General features: G+C 32.0%; 1 protein-coding gene across 6 annotated transcripts in view; it reads left to right on the top strand.

The window, feature by feature from the left end:
- LOC106101242 (protocadherin-like wing polarity protein stan) overlaps positions 1 to 17,110 on the top strand; it is a 99,442-nt gene that overhangs the window by 50,211 nt on the left and 32,121 nt on the right. For 2 of the 6 annotated variants that reach the window (XM_013280422.1, XM_013280413.1), the window contains exon 2: positions 2,152 to 2,184. The exons of the other annotated variants lie outside the window; for them this stretch is intronic. The gene's annotated coding sequence lies outside the window, so the exon portion shown is untranslated. The remainder of the gene's footprint in view (positions 1 to 2,151; positions 2,185 to 17,110) is intronic. 6 annotated transcript variants of the gene reach the window in all.

The raw sequence follows: 17,110 nt of genomic DNA, 5'->3' as shown, positions 1-17,110 counted from the left end.
GCTACTTTTTATCCCGGGAATAGTTACGGTTCCCGTGGGATTCATTAATTTAGTTTTTTAATGTTTATTAGATCATTCTGCAACGGTTCAATATATCTTATTGAAATTTGCCATAGATATAAAACAAAGTCTGGAGTACACATGGGATAAGCTTCATCCCCGAGAAATGTCCGGTTCCCGAGGGATACGTAGCTTTTTGTAATTTATATAGTTCGTATGTTTTCTAATACCACGCGGACGAAGTCGCGGGCAACAGCTCGTTTTGTCATAAATTTTAACATTTAGGCTACAGAATAATATTAGTTCGCGGTTTACAATCATAGAAGTCTTAAGATCTGATAATTCCAAATTACTTTTAGCATTAACTGTTATTCTCAGCCTTTAATTGGTAACTAACTGACTCCTTTAGGGTTGATTTAGTATAAAAAATATACAAAATGAAATGTTTAAGTAATATTAAATATATCTTTGTGATTATTTAATATTAACAAACTAATTAAATGTTTTATTGTGTCGTTTTACTATACGATGTTCTTTGCATTAGGTACGGTTTACACGGCGGCGAGTGTACCGGAATTCCGTGGAAGAATTCCAGTGACTGTATTCCACTATCGTTCGTACCAATGCAATCGACGCCATCTTGGTGGTCGACATTCCTCGAATGTGCTTACCCTGTACAAGTACTAAAATTTAAGTAATCGATATTGGAATATCTTAATAAAGATGGTTCTTGGACACTTAAAATATACTTATTAGTATTATAATGCGAGAAATTGGATATACGAATGGATGCATGGATATTGGTTACCACCTAAATGTATAAAGTCTGAATGGATTTAAATGAAAATAGATACAGAAGTTGTGATGACTTTGATTAATTTGTACATTTTTTTACGTTAATTAATAAAGTTTATTTACTAAATTAATTCACATCACTTGTATCCACGACTCAATACTGTCGCTAAGTACACTCAAGTGCAATTTTAATCATCAATGTGCCATTTCCAATTAATTTAATGATGTTACACGTCAGTAATACTACGTGGATAATTTATGACTCACTAAATTAAAAAAAAAACATAAGAAATTGTTAGATTTAACATAACTTCGCAGATCACAAGTTTTAGATAGTCTACAAGTAAGGAAGGAATACATATGCTAGTAAGATATAGTAGCAGCTAGCATTCCAGTTAATGCGAACCACATTCTAGTCAAACGTATCATTAGTAACCTTCGAACCCCCTCGCCCTATTCCTCGACTTAGATGCCCGTAGTTGTCAAATAAAAAATGTCGTCCTCACTACTTTGCGTTTCAAATTCAGTTTGCGATTGCAAACGACTATAGCTGGCACGTGCCAGTAGGTTGCTTGTAAATGTAACATCTACAGGCATATGTTTTCCCGCCTTACAAACAAAAGAGATACGAGAGTGAAGATATAGAATGTATGTAAAATATATTAAATAAGTACAATAGCGGCTTCGATTTCTTTATAGGTCTGTAAATGTGTTTCTATTTACACTTTAGGGCTGTAGAAGTGACGCGAATACAAATTAGATTGCCTCCCATCCGTCCTTTTGTCGGTTTTACGTATGCCTTTTTCTTAACCGGTCGTAAAGTCGCGTCAGTAGTGTTTTAAAAGAAATTGCTTTTCGAAGAACTTTACGTCTCTTCAATTTGTTATTGTAAATTGTGTTGTCATATCGGTGTATTGCGTTGAAGGTTGAGGAAATTTTACCTGTGCCATTATGAAGTAAAGAATATGTTTTGTTTATTATATCGTCTATTTCATTTCATTTTTAATTCGATTAAGTACTCTTTATAATCGATCCTAAAAGACATTCTTGTGCAAATAACGATGAACATGTTGATGTTACCTGTTTTAATCATTTAAAACATCTGGTCTTCAATTGTACCAATCTTGTACTTCTTACTTATATTATAAATGCGAAAGTTGAATGGAGAACTTTGGCGCCTAAACTACTGAACGGATTTCGATGAAATCTAGCCTCAATGTAGAGGATAGTCTGGAAGAACACTTATGCTGCTTATTTTTGTTTAATCCCATACGAACGGAGTCTCGGGCGAAAGCTAGTGAATTATATTTTCATATCTTCTTTATTCATTAATTTATATAATTGTTTTGCTTTCAGGTAAATCAATTGAATGAATTTGGAAGCAGAGAGGTAAGACAAAAACAATAGTGATCTAACACGAGTTCATACAAAAGGGGGCCAGCTATATACAGCTATCCGCTACGAAATTACCTATTATAACAGTAAACTTCGCGCAATGGAAAATAAATATGTGTGCACTTATGAAGTAATTTTCTCACGACGTCCCTTTCGTACATCTGTCGGCTTCAACAAACCAGTTAGTACAGTAATGCAACAATGAGTTACCAGGTGCTTTGACCACAACCGGACATACCAGTTTCTAAGGCTGTATATAACAAAGATATACATTAATATTCATGGTAGAACGTTCTATTTCGAAATTGAGCTGTAATAGATAAAAACTTGAATAGTTCATTTCTCTTTCACAAGTTTAATAAAATTAAGTCAACAAAAGTTAAAGATACTTCAAAAATTCAGTTTTTTTACGGTATAAATATTAATCGATTCATTTCACATAGGCCAAAATTATATAAGATGCAAGGAAGTTTAACAAATTTATTTGAAGCGTATATCAAACGTATTTAAATCAAAAAGTTAAGACAACAAACACCAGAAATGTTTGTACAACGCTAACAGGGAAAAGTCGTCGCATCTTTATGATAAATGGTGTTTTTTTGTAAAGAGTCGTTAGAGAGATCACGTAGAACCTTAGTGTATAAATAGTTATTTCTATAAATTATTCACTTGAAAGTACACAAAACTTTAAAACTTGTAAGGAAAATCTTTATTTCTTTTATAAACAATCTAGTTTTTGCCCGCGACTCCGGCCGCGTGGAAAAAAAAACAAAAGTAGTCTATGTGTTATTCCAGATTATGTTCTATATCTATGCCAAATTTTATCCAGATATGTATGTTCAGCCCTTAAGGCTGCTACAAACTCTAACAAACATCCATCCATCTGAACTTTCGCATTTATAATATTAGTATTATTATGATTGTAGCTCCGTTAACGCAAGAAAACTTAGAAGAGAACTAAGGCATTGAAAGCGAAAATAAATATTACTTCTTACTAATATTATAAATGCGAAAGTTTAGATGGATGGATGTTTGTTAGAGTTTGTAAATTGCTCAACGGATCTTGATGAATTTTGGCATATATGTAGCATATAGTCTGAAAGAACACGTATGCTGCTTCCTTTTTTTCATTCCACACCGACGTAGTCGCGTTCGAAAACTAGTAATAAATGTTTTAAATTGGGTAGGAAATAAATGTCCTCTACTGCACATAAGTGTACTACTATGATACATTTTAAAGGAACTGTTTGTTTGCCTCAAAACTTAATAACATCTTAAAAAAACAGAAAAACACTTCATTCGTATAATTTTACCGGAGTGTTTGCTTTTTTAAAGTGAGAAAATGAAAAAATAATGAAAATGCCCTCGTTTCCATACTGAATGTAAATAATGCAGCGAACTCGGGCGCTTTCCGTCCGAAGCTTTTAATAAAGATCCCAATGTGAGCTTTCACTTCTCTTCTTAACTGCTACGGAAGTTCTTTTTGTTTTTCCCTTTTTTAATATTTAATAATGCGTATTTACATATTTTTATATTATCTTAAAATTGGCATCCTCCTGTATATAATTGGTGTTATTAAAAAATCACGAAACAACATTCCCTCGTTATATACAATTAAATTTAGATACAATCTTTCGCAGTAAAAATATTCCTAATAAAAATATTTATTGCTACGCACGTTTTTAGATAGAATTCAAAAAACATTGGTGTAGTTAATCACAATCATTAAGTAGTCACTAACTAACCCTTAGTTTGTTTCTGAGTGTTGCATCAGATTTGAACATATCGATAGAAGGGTTTACTGAGGATTGAGGCCGGTCATACGATTTCCCGCATTTCCTGACAACTGATCCCTGTTAATTAATGAGATAATCCCGCCGGACAGAGCCCGGATAAAACATGCGCTACATTTTAGCATTTTTAAAAATAAAATAAACTCTCAAGTATGTTAATCTTAGAGGATTGAAATTATTAAAAAAATAATATGATAAGATTGAAACCTAAAACATCTGGTATAGCCTGACCAGTAATATAAACATTCTTTACATATTGCGGAAAACTTTGAAACTGTGACCACTTTAAGAAAGAAGCCGATTTTCAAAAATCCAGGATTTTTTTATATTGGCAAGGCTATAATTATAAAATAAAACCTGTTCCCGTGCAGCTTCATGCGCAAGAAATTATAAAAAATATTTTATTATTTACATTTGTCAAAGTCTCAACTACAAATGTCAAAATTACCTTTACCATAATAACCTTGCTTCGGTAATGTTACAGCTGGTAGTTAGTCCCCTTCCCACATTTTTCCCCATTTATTTACCCCCTAATTTTAATAGCGTGAAAACATATATTCTAAAGCGTGTCGCAAGTGTAAGGCTTTTTATCAAAGAAAGGATTATTCAAAAATATGCTGTGATTGCTGACATCCTACGCTACATAGTAGTGTGTGTTTACGCCTTATTATATTAGTATAAATAAGTATTGATATAGAAATACCAGTATAAATAATCAAACGTTCAAAGTAACACAAGCAAGCGAGAATGTGTATTACATCCTTAATGTTAAACATAAGAAGTTGAAGTATTTATAAAATTTCATTACATTAGTAAACGAAGCAATAAAATCCGAGTTAGTCAAAAGTTAATGCATAGGAGCATGTTTAGGGTTTCATCAAAGGCTTCTTTCCCTTTAATTAACTGACACACCAGTCTATAGACATACTAACGATGTGACCTGTCACTGTAATTTAAACTATATTCCTTTTACAATAAAGTCGATATTCCTCTACCCTTAAGTCCTTTGCCTCAAAGTATGCAGTCCGTATACCAGTTTCATTACGCTTTTTTATTCCACGTTTCCATTGAACGACGTGATATCTCTATAAAAACGATACGTGATCCGTCACACAGTATTAATAAAATGTGTATTGTATCTAAAACGTAAAGAAAAAAATATTGTAAATAATTTCAAGACATTAAAAAAATATAAAAACCAACCATGAGTGGTAAACAGAGATATATTTTTTATTATAATTTTTACAGATATACATCCATTCTTTTGTTAGTTAATTTAACTTAGTCTAAGTAGAAAATAGTTTTCTATTTCCTACGTCATAATTCTATCTATCCTAGAATTATTCAAACACAAACACTTTTAAAAACATCTATGGTATTTATTTTATCTGTGTCAAAATATTTCAATGACAAACAATGTCAATTATGACATATACAAATATATGCTTTGAAGACCTTATAAATGTAATTAATATAGTTTCCTCAATTATAAGCGTATTGTACAATTCGCTATTCACTTGTTAAATATCAAAACCATTACCAAATGTTAGATTTAATTCAGCACCATTGCCGGTTCGTGTGACAATGGACACTGTTCCAGTAGTCCCTTGCTTCCTCAGTACTTGTATCATAACCAATGTAAGCTGAACCGCCGTGTTGGACAATACGCTCATTAGTACTCCCTCTGCAACGAAATTGGGAACTCGCTTAATTAATTCCAGGTCTAATTTGATAGTACATAACCATTATTTCAAAAGATAGAATAGATATTTAGAATTATCTAGTAAATACAAATTATGTGATTTGAAAAGTATAACCCATATATCTTAAAATTGAATTATTTTGGAATTATCAATAAAGTATGCAATCGTTGGAATTGCAAAAATTCACATTGACAACTTGGCAATTACGTAAAATTGTTTTTTTTTTTTAAATTAAACTCTCCAATATTTACTCACTTTGTAGAATACTCTAACGTAAATATGACTAACTTCATAAACATTGTAAAGACAACCTTTAAAGAATATGGAAGTCATTTTTCCAAACACATCGATATTTTCGTTTGCTATCGGTAGGAATGACGCTAAAAGCTCTCCGGTAGACGCGAGCAAATTGCGAACTCGTGTTTAAAAGCTCTTTACAGCTTTGTGCATAATCATTATTTACTTTGAAATATTTCAACACCCATTGATATCGTGCTCTTGATATTGTAAGCTCTTGTGTTAAAACAACACAACGGATATAGTGGTTTAATTGCAGATTTCTAATATTACTAATATTTTAATGACAGTTGCTTAGTTTTTAAGACATTAACTCCCGAGTTTAAAGTCTTGTAAAAACTCAATAGTTACTGAAACTTTCTTTAAGAGTAAATTCGTCCGACTAAATCTCTTTAAACTATTTCTCTGTCTTATTACCAACATCACCTCTCTATATCTATTTAAGTATATAAAATTGAAATATCTATGGTAGTAATTAAACGATAACGTTTGATAGTTGAACTTAGAAGATTACCCATTTTCAATAAATATACCACATTTTTGATAGTTTGTTTGAACAGCGGAATATTTACTAAATTGCTTTCTTATTTGTTTCTTTCTTATATTTTATAGCGTTACATTATAACATATTATAATTTACAAATATACACCATAACATACTTATTATATTACTTAGAGCAGATAACAAACGCAACTACACCTTAAGCCATATTTGACTGCCCACTTTGATCTCTCATACAAATTGTAGATGAACGAATGAAAGCTTCTTCCAATATTGTAGGATGTGAACAAACAAGTTTGTTAGGGGAATAATAAATTCCACAGTGTTACGCTAAGTCGTCTCCAAACTTTGGGGTTCCCATTCGCCGCGGTTTCCACTCGCCACGGCACTTTCTACCTTTTTTGTCGATGTTAAAATACAATCAGGCAGACCCTTTTATTGATGTTTTAAAAATAGCTCTAACATTATAGATTTCTTTTTAAGCTTTTGCTCGCAAAAATCAGTATTGTTGGTATTTTGCTATAAAACTGTTCTGTTAATTACGAGTATGTGACTAGTTTGGTGCAAAATTTAATTGTAATAAAAAATTATCAATTGATTAATTTTTAATTAAATTTTGCCCAACACTGTCTATGAGTTTGTCTCTAATTGTTCTAATATTGGAGTATTTAAAATAGAAGAAACTGCATCTAAAATTATTCCGTCACTCAATTGTAAAAAAGCTAAAAATATATTATTAAAATCGAAACTTTAATGATAAATGTTTACCGATCTCTGTTAGCCGACTCCTGCCTGAGGCCATCGCTAGTCTGGTATTATTCTGTACCACAACGAAATGGAACAACCAACCACAATAACTATATAATTTCCAGTGCAAACCAAATTGTGACTTAGTGAATGGAATTAAAGTTACATTTTCAAACAATTTGAAAGGTTGTGCTGTTTTCGAATGTTTGAGTTGATAACATTATAAAAAGAATAGATATTGATTTTAGATAACTGTATTATTTCTTGCTTACGGAAAGGAGAGGAAGCCTGTGTCTAGGAGTGGATAAACAAAGGCTGGTAATGATGTAGGTACTACATTTAATTACTGAACTGATTATGAAAAAAAATTAAACAAAACCAATTGTAAAACGCAAGACAAACCGCGAAAATAGATTTGTCATCCATTTTTTGATAGAAATCTCGTAGTCAATGAACACGAAGAAAATATTATTACACTGGTTGAAGAAACAACCTTAACATGATAGAGAAAATTCCCACACTATGTTATATTTCCCATGCACCGATGTGCAACCAGCCGGCACACGGACCTTTCTATCTCAAACCTCATGAATATTAATTTAATTACTTATAAACTGGCTATCAGTAAGAGCTCTGGTTTTTAGAATACTCGTTTGTAGTTCGGTTTGTTTCGAATTTTCATATTTGCATATAACTTGGTCACTGAAGTATATTATATTTCATTCCATATTCCATGCAGATATCAAGACGATTATTCCTACTGTTATTTATGCTTATTTATTATCTTTACCTTTTCACAAGAACATATTCTGGCCTAACAATAAAAATATCCATCGCATTTTTCGTTATCTAACATTATAAAAACTACGGTATAACTATTTAAAAAATCTCTCAAACCGTTCATTATGATCACTAACTTTGCGTCACAGAAAGTTCCGTAATCCCAATAAATCTATTAAACAAGTGAACGCTTCAATAAGTTATTCACAAAAAGCGTACCCTTGTCACGGCACCTGACGTTACACGTCAAACTCTAATAACAATGTTCAACGACGTCTCTAATTTAAAAAAATACTAAAATAAACTCCTGAAATATAGAAATCTTTCTATACTTTTAAATATAAGATACAATTTAATATTAAAATAAGTAATTAATTGTGCTTCTACCGTGTATTAGAAGCTTATGAATTTCTTCAAACCCAGTCCAGAGAAGGTGAGATAAGATCTCACTTGAATACTGTAGGCGTTTTAAATACATTTAACTTCAATTTAATTAATACGTTTGGAAAGATTACGCATTACAATAACGTTTAGAACCACATTCTCATCAACTGTAAACATTATTTTCCACACATACAACGCATTACCATCCCTTACATAGTCTTTGTAAAAAAAGAATCCACGAAACGTGTTTGTACAGAATCTAACGGTAATATTATCTTGCTTAACTTGATAATATAAAACTTATCTTTTAATGTGTATAGTATTCTTTTATTTCATTATCATATACTTAATCATAGTACTAAATGGTAACACAATTACTAAAGTAAAAGTTAATTTGTTGGGGTAATAAAAGCGGTAATAAAATTTGAGGTATATTGGGTTGCCTTAGTAATAAATCTTTCAAGAAAAACCATTAACGGCAAGGTGAGAGTCAAATGTAAGCTTGCTTTAGCACCCTTTATAATGTACTAAGGGTTTCATTGTTATTTATTAACTAAAGTAGATTTCGCCCGCGACTCCTTCCGGTTAAATTAAAAAAAGGAACGTAGCCTATGTGTTCTTCCAGACTATCCTCTACATCTATATGTCAAATTTCATCGACATGCGTTCAGCAGTTAAGGCTACAAACTCTATCAAAAATCTAGCCATCTAAACTTTCAAATTTCTAATATTAGTAAGAAATAAGATATAATTCGTGTTTTAAATACGAGGTCTTACTAAAAGAAAACAGGCCGACATTTTTATTTACTCGTTTTTGTGGTGCCCGCGCTGTTTTGTTTCACAAACTTATGTGAAGCTGTAATTCTAAATAACTCAACCTGTATAAAGCGAAGTTTCTCGAACATCAATTGTGTTCAAGAATCGATTACGGTCATTCCGATATCTGATGCTTGATAAATAAATATTGTACAATTTTCTCAAATCGAACGGAACTTCAGATGGCTTTACTGGGCCGTGGTGATTTACAGTAACGATGCAATAAGAGGAATATTTTTTCCATCGATACACTATAGGAATCGTTTTGGGTAAAAGTAAAGTTTACTGTTATGAAATAAAATGAGTTTACGAACTACGTCGGTTAAAACCTCATAATGTTTTATTTTATTTTTAAGCTACCGGCGGCGAGGTCTTTTCTTGATGACAAATCTCTCTAATAAACAAGAATCAATGCAATAACATGATACTAATAAGTCCTCTATATGTTAAATATTGGTCAGATTATAAAGCCCGCTACACACGCTAAGTTCTGACAGTGTTAATCGTACAGTCGAAGTGTTTATTTTAAACTGTAACTGACATTTAAAATTGTAACAAATTTCACCAATAGGTTTTAACTGAATTTTTCGATTGTTAGTTGAAACTATACCAGATAAACTAAGCGTATGTAGCTGGCTTTATAAGTAATTTTAACATATCTTTTAGAACGATAAAGATTGCGGTTTATTTTTATAATTAACGTTGTATTAGCATATGTATAGGAGTTATTTGAAATAAAGTATTTCTTCATTGTAAAAGTAGTAAGAAAGTACGTGAACATCTAGTTAGAATACGTTCGCATAACTCGGCAGCTACTTTTGTGGTTGTTGTGGTTTGTGGGGAAGTTTATGAGGACATTCAAGTGCATGCATCAGGAGTGTCGTGTTCGCAGCCATTATACGAGACGTTACAAAAATTGTACTACCTTTTGTTTTGATTTTTTTATCTCACATTTTACAAAGAATTAGAAAGAGACAGTAACTAACAATTGTACGTTATTTTTACCTATACTAATATTACAAAGAGGAATTATTCGTTTTTGGTTTTCTGTTTGTATTGAAATAACTCAAAAACTACATGGCCGATTTCAAAAATTCTTTCACCATTAAAAAGCTACGTTATTATTGAGTAACATAGTCTATATTTTTAATTTTACATAGACAAAGTCGCGAGCTACAGATAGTTGGATATATTTCCCTTTTATAGAAAGACTTAGGTTTAATATTGGAATAAAATATCTCTATTGGTAAAAGAAAGTGGAATTATCTTTTAAATTATAATTTTTATAGAAGAAAACTATTCTTACATTTCAAATATAAATCTGCATTCAAACCAATAACAGCTATGGAGTTATTGGTCTGATGCCAACAGTCGATACCTAAATAGAAGCATTTTTTGTTATATCCAGGTGTTGCAATATAAACAAAGACATTTTTATTTTTTATGATAAAAAAACTGTTTCTCTTACATCTTTTGTTATAAATAAAATTGGTCATGATCTTACTTCCATAGCTTTAATTACCTCTCTTAATGACAGTATAAAAAATCTACAATAAAGAACTCCCTTAGTGACCAATTTATCTACCAACAATGTTCTCTTTACAAAAGTATGTAATCATTAGAGGTTGTTAAGTATATAGTTACCGGTTTCCGTCGGCCTTAAATTTAGAATCGGGTGTCTAGTTGCACTGGACAATGTACTCGTTAGTGTACTGCTATTAATTGAATGCGGTCACGTAATACCTTATGCCGAATTTATAAGCTTGAAAACTTTACAAGGAATACAATAAATTTGATCGAAGGAAAACAATTGTTGTCTTGAAGGGATAAAATAGAGGGCTACCCTCTAGTAAACATAAATTGTATTTAGTTTTAAACTAGACTTTTTACTAGTATTATATATACGAAAGTTTAGATGGATCGATGGAGGTTTGTTAGTTTGTCTAAACTGTTAGACTGACCAGAGTTAAATTTGTCATCGATGTAGAGTACAGTCGGGAAGAACACATTTGCTACTTACTCTTTTAATTTTACGCGGACGGAGTCACGGAGCAAAGTTAGTACTGCAAAAACTTGACAACGTAGCGACAAAATATCTCTGCTACTTCAAGCTATAAAATATCAAGTCTCAACCCAGTATTTTGATTTGTTGTTAAAATAGAATTACAATTACTACATACGAGTCGGTTGACAAACAAAAACATTCGCAAAACATTGTACGTTATTAAATTCTGTCATAAGCGAAACAATGAGAGGCGATGGGATAAAAATCCAAGAATCTCGAACGAGTATCGTTCGATACATAATGCATGAACCGAGCTAACGAATACAATACCGTACAGAGCTTTTCAAGGGCACTGCAGAGCTGTATCGCTTTAGCATTTTCAATGGTAAAAATAGATTCCGATGCTACATTTCTAGTTATTTCATTAATAAATGTTTCAGTATGTATGAAATCTTACTATCTCCTTCTCACTAATATTATAAAAGTAAAGTTTAGATTAATGTATGTTAGAGTTTGTAGACTAAATGACTGAACGGATTTCGATTAAATTTCGCATAGACATAGAGGATAGTCTGGAAGAACATATAGGCTAATCACTTTTGTTTTTTTCAATTCGACAAGACAGAGTCGCGGGCGGATGCTAGTAATAAAAGTAGTAAGTAGCTAGTAATAAGTAATTTTTTTTCAACTAAATATCTGTGACGTTTTCCTACAAATTTCAAACATCAGGTTCTATGTAATAGATAATTCGGAATATAAATAAATGTGGCATAGTAAACGTAAACTAACTATTCCCTCAGGCTTTAAATTAATTGAAACGCCTACTGAATTATCTCAAGTGGTTCTCATTATACATTCCAATTTACTGACATCGAAATTTAGTTCTAAATTTCCATTGACAGTGTGATTTATATTAGGTTTGGTTTCAACTTTTATACAAACTTATTTCGTGACATTGTGACGTTATCTTTCTTATTTCGTGTGCTTTTGTACATGTATGGTGGAAACTCTGTAGGAAACATCAGGAATTCGAAGTACAATGTCTAATCATGTGAAAGGAAAGTTGTAATAGTGAAAACGGCGCAATTGATGTACGAGTATCCAATCCCCTTTGGAATGAATTTAATTTGCAAATGGATTTTAATTTAAAATTCCCTTTCCGAAGGGGATAGTCCAGACGTCTAACTGCATATCGATATTATTAAACGTATTGCTGTACTCTAAGAGATAACAGGAATTAGTCAGTACATATTTTAAAAGAAAAAAAATAAGTAAATAATGAGATTTTCATCCCGTATCCAAAAGAAACACGATGTGAAATGATTTTCAAACAATTTGAGGAATTGACACATTCATATATAAGATAGGTTTTTAAATACTTAATAAAAAAAATTACACTATTTACTCTTTACACGATTAATGAGCTATGTAAATTGTTACTCTTACAAATTAATATCTTCTTAATAAGAGGTTAATCATGTAAATGAAGGCCGCAAGGTGGCGCGCAAGAAGCTTTGACGTGGCGAGCACTAAGTGGCGTCTAGCATTCCTAATTAACTAACAAGTGGGAAGCTGCTACGCTTTAGGAATTTAGATAAGGTTCATTCTGAACTAAAAGTCTTTATAATTAGCAAAGGAAAAGAACTTTGATCTTAAAAATGAGAGGTAGGATCTTTGGCAAATGTTTCTTAGTTTCATAAAAAAATAATTTAATGTTATATGGTTTTATAAGTTTTTTGAGATTCCTAGTAAAAGATAACATTGAAAACTTTTACAGCAAAAGATATCCAGTAACTTTTATGGGGTTAAAAATTGCTTCATTTTTGTTTCCCGGGATAATTCAGACTCATTGCCTACTTATTATATTAAATAATCTAATGAAAAAGTTTTACGATAATGGTTATAAGAAAAAACGCATTTAGCATTGAGTAACGGGAAATGAAATTCTATACAAATAAAACAATTCCATGAAACGACAACGCAATCAGTCGGTGGGATGTAAACAGATTTAGTATCGTGTGGAATTTCATCCGTGTGCTTTTATATCTTACATAAAAAAAAATATGTTTGCAATTCTTCCAGTGAGAACGAGGGTCTGACAAACTTCTCAATCGTTCAGCGGATGTTATATAATTACATAACCACGAATTTCTGCATAAATACATGGTCTTCGACAATACCCATTTGTCATATATGTCATACCTATTTCGGTGAAATGTAATTTGACGATTTAAATGTAATTCGATCGAAAACTTGTCATATGTATGTACATGCTAAATGATAGCCCTAATGGTGATAGCCTCTTGTGTTTTATTCGAGTTTCAGTGGGAAGGCGATTTAATTCTTTTACTGTGACACGGCGTAAAAGCTACAATTGTTTTTACTCTTTTTCCAAGTTATGCACGACAGAATATTGGTTATATACCATGCCATACAATGTTTATAGTTTACTATACTGAATTTAAAACACAATAATTTTTCACGTATTCCTTGAACATTATAGTATTAAAATATTTTATTCACGTCGTTCAGAGAGACCTTATCCTAAGTTATATTTATATACGAATCTCGAACCAATTGTTAGCAAATTGCGCAATGAGTTAGCGCGATAAACGGATTATGTTATAAAACGAATTTTCTAACTCCCGGCCCAGAGGGTTCGTCACGTACGCAACAACAGAATTACAAATTTTACAGTTACATACGTGTATGGTAAACTTTACTTGATTAGAAGCAAATTGCATTGCATTTTTACATTAAATAAATACACAAAAAGCGTAAAAATATTTACTTATTATTTACTAACTGTTGCTCGCGACTTCACCCTCATGAAATTTAAATATATTAGCTACGTTAATTACTGATAATGTAGCTTTTTAGTTTAAGTGATTTTTTTTTCGGATATTTAAGTTATTTCAATACATACAAAAATATAAATCTTTCCTCTTTATAATATTAGTATAAATTACACTTCTCTGAGTGTAATGTCTTGACACCTTACCTCTATCTACCCAGAGATTAGTGCTTAATTCGAGTACTTAGTAAGGAATGTGTTATAGTAGATTTAGCTGTGAGAGTAATTATGCTTAAACCTAGAAACCCAGGTTTAAAACCACTCTATTGCGAGAAAGTCATCAAAAGAAAGAATCTCCTAGCATTGCAGTATTAGGAATTTTTAGGCTCATCTAAGAAGTCATCCTTAAATGGCTATTAACAACTCTGTAAGGTTATGTTAACAGCAATATTAATAGTTTACATTATTCCTTACATGTGCTATAACTCTTCGTCTGACAGAGCAATCCCGCATCGCTACATTACCAAGATATATTGATGCATAAACCATTAATGTAGAACATGGTTAAGTCGACTTGTTATAATCAAATCCATCTTGTAATGCGATCTTATTTCTTTTAATTAGGACTTTCTTATATTTATAATTGTGATACTTGTATGTTAACGAGTTTTATTAATATAAGTTGTAAACATATTTTATCAAAAACGAAAGAGATGACATTGTTTTCATATTGAATGTTTCAGTAATGCAAACCAGTTGTGTCAACTTCGTGTTGGTTTTCTCGACTTGTGTTGGTTATACCTTCTTATAAAACTACTAACTGTTGCTCCACTTCGTCTCCGTGAAATTAAAGAACATTAAAAAATATGGCATATACTATTCATATATAAATTACCATTCTGATAGTGAAAGAATTTTTAATATCGCCCCAGTAGTTTTTGAGTTATTTCAATATATACAAAAATACAAATCTTTTCTCTTGATTATATTATATTATAGATATGGACAAGTATAGATAATAAATCATCCAGAGTATGTTCATACGTCTTACTAGCAATTTGTAGTATGATATCTCTATAACATGGAAGTTAGACAGCTACAATCCTATCCAAACTTTATATCTGCTCGGAGTTTCACGAGAGAGGCTGCAACACGCACTATTTTCGGTATTGATAGGATGTAAAGGAATGCAGGTGTTGTAGTATATGAAGACGCGTACACATCGAGCATTCATAACGATTGAATCTTATAATACGTGCATGCAACATGCATCATAGAGATGATCGATGAAGTATTACGTTGCAGAAGCCTGTCATATAATACTTGATTGATTGGATAAAGATATACTGGCGTATCTAACACATGCCTACAATATAGAGAAGCTATTTAGTTCAAATATTTTTTTTAATATTATAAAGTGGCAAACGAGCAAGTGGCCATCTAAAACAACGCAAATCCACTTTCCCATCCCATCCTCTCCTACTTAGAAAAGAGTGAAAAGGGAAAAGGAACCAAAATTAGGCCTCCGGCACCTCACTCATCAGACGAATTTCACGCCTGTCTTCTGTGTGGTCGTGGTATTTCGCCGGGTGGGCCATTCGTGCGATGTTAAAGCGGGCTCTACCACTGTTAAAAAGTAGAAGTAACATCAAAATATGACATAGTTAATAAACTATTTATTGTAAAACAAATGATAGAATTTTATTACTTTATTATGATAGATTTAATTGAAACTAGATAACGTGTAAGTGTAACTAACGTATGTTGAATAGTAATTCATATGGATTGTTTGTATTTTTTCTGGTACAATAAATGTTATTGATCTATTACTAGCTTACTTAGTACTTTATTATGGCAATAGTTTGCTAGCTTTGAATAGTTTCTGTAAGTCCAGTAAAGTTCCTGAGTTCAAGTTGAACTGTGTTTCTGAAATCCTTGTCCTCAAATCTCAAGTTGGTCTTCACTAAGTAAACACTAAATGCATTGAAAGTTCAGTTATCTTCAAGAACAATTCAATACATATTTTACTCATTCTTTTTGCTATCAAAAAATAATTGACTAACAATATAAATGACTTTGGAAAAGCAAAAAATTTTAAGTTTATAGTTGTTACGAAACAGTTTAAAAGCATACGTTATTTCAAATAACATAACCGGTAAACCTTGTTTTCCTTCAGCATGTTAATTGCTTAGAGCGTAACTTGTTAACTTGGCAAACTTAGCGCTGCGTCGCTTAGGTCGTTGCTCCTGCGGACGTGTCCAAGTGAGCCCTCGCCTATCTGATTAGTTTCTACCACTGTTTGAGAACAGTTGTCTTGACGTTTACTATGCCCTTATAATAGGTTTTATTTCGCAAGACAGAAGGAAAAATAGGTTATTTTCTTCAGCAGTTATTACGTGACTTATGCCCTTTTTCACCAACTAGCCTCTAAATTATTCTTAGCTAGGTGTCTTTAGTTAAGGGTTACCCTAAATCTAGAGTAAAAATTATGGCCTTTGATGGCTTTTAAATGTTGGTATGAACGAAATTCTTACTTGGGGTTCCATAAATTTATAGAATGAAGAAAATGACCATTTAGCCTCTGGTCATTTTTAAGATGTTCATTCGGAATAAAAGGGTTGTGTGCTAAGCGAATTAGTAATAGCAAGCGTATGCGTTGTAGAAAATATTTACTTAATTTGCTCCATTTCCTCCCCTGCGATAAAATAAATCTCCCTATATCTGTGCAAATAAAACGCCGAATGATATAAACGAGACGTGCTAGACGGCGCCGACCTAAATGGGTCTATGCGCTGAGTTTGACATGGACCCCTTAATTAGACGCGACGTGAAGAGGTCTGAGGACTCCTGCACAATGGACAGGTTGCCTCGATTGTTCCATTGTGCAACGCCATTGTTGTACCGATGATTTAGCCATGCTAGTTCAACCAATTAGGATGACTATGTAAACATAATGAATTTTTATGCTATTTATTACATTATGTATGCAACTTCCTTTTTATTTAAACGTGTAGTTGCCGTGTCTTGGTAAAACTAGAATAGCGTAAAATAGCAATTTATTTTATAAATATGAATAATATTAGCCCTAGAAGCCCCCCC

This window comes from Papilio polytes, unplaced genomic scaffold (genome assembly GCF_000836215.1).
Source record: "Papilio polytes unplaced genomic scaffold, Ppol_1.0 DF824303.1, whole genome shotgun sequence".
In the NCBI taxonomy this organism is placed as follows: Eukaryota; Metazoa; Arthropoda; class Insecta; order Lepidoptera; family Papilionidae; genus Papilio; species Papilio polytes.
Note: the sequence above shows the minus strand (reverse complement) of the source record. Positions and strands in the feature narration are given on the sequence as shown.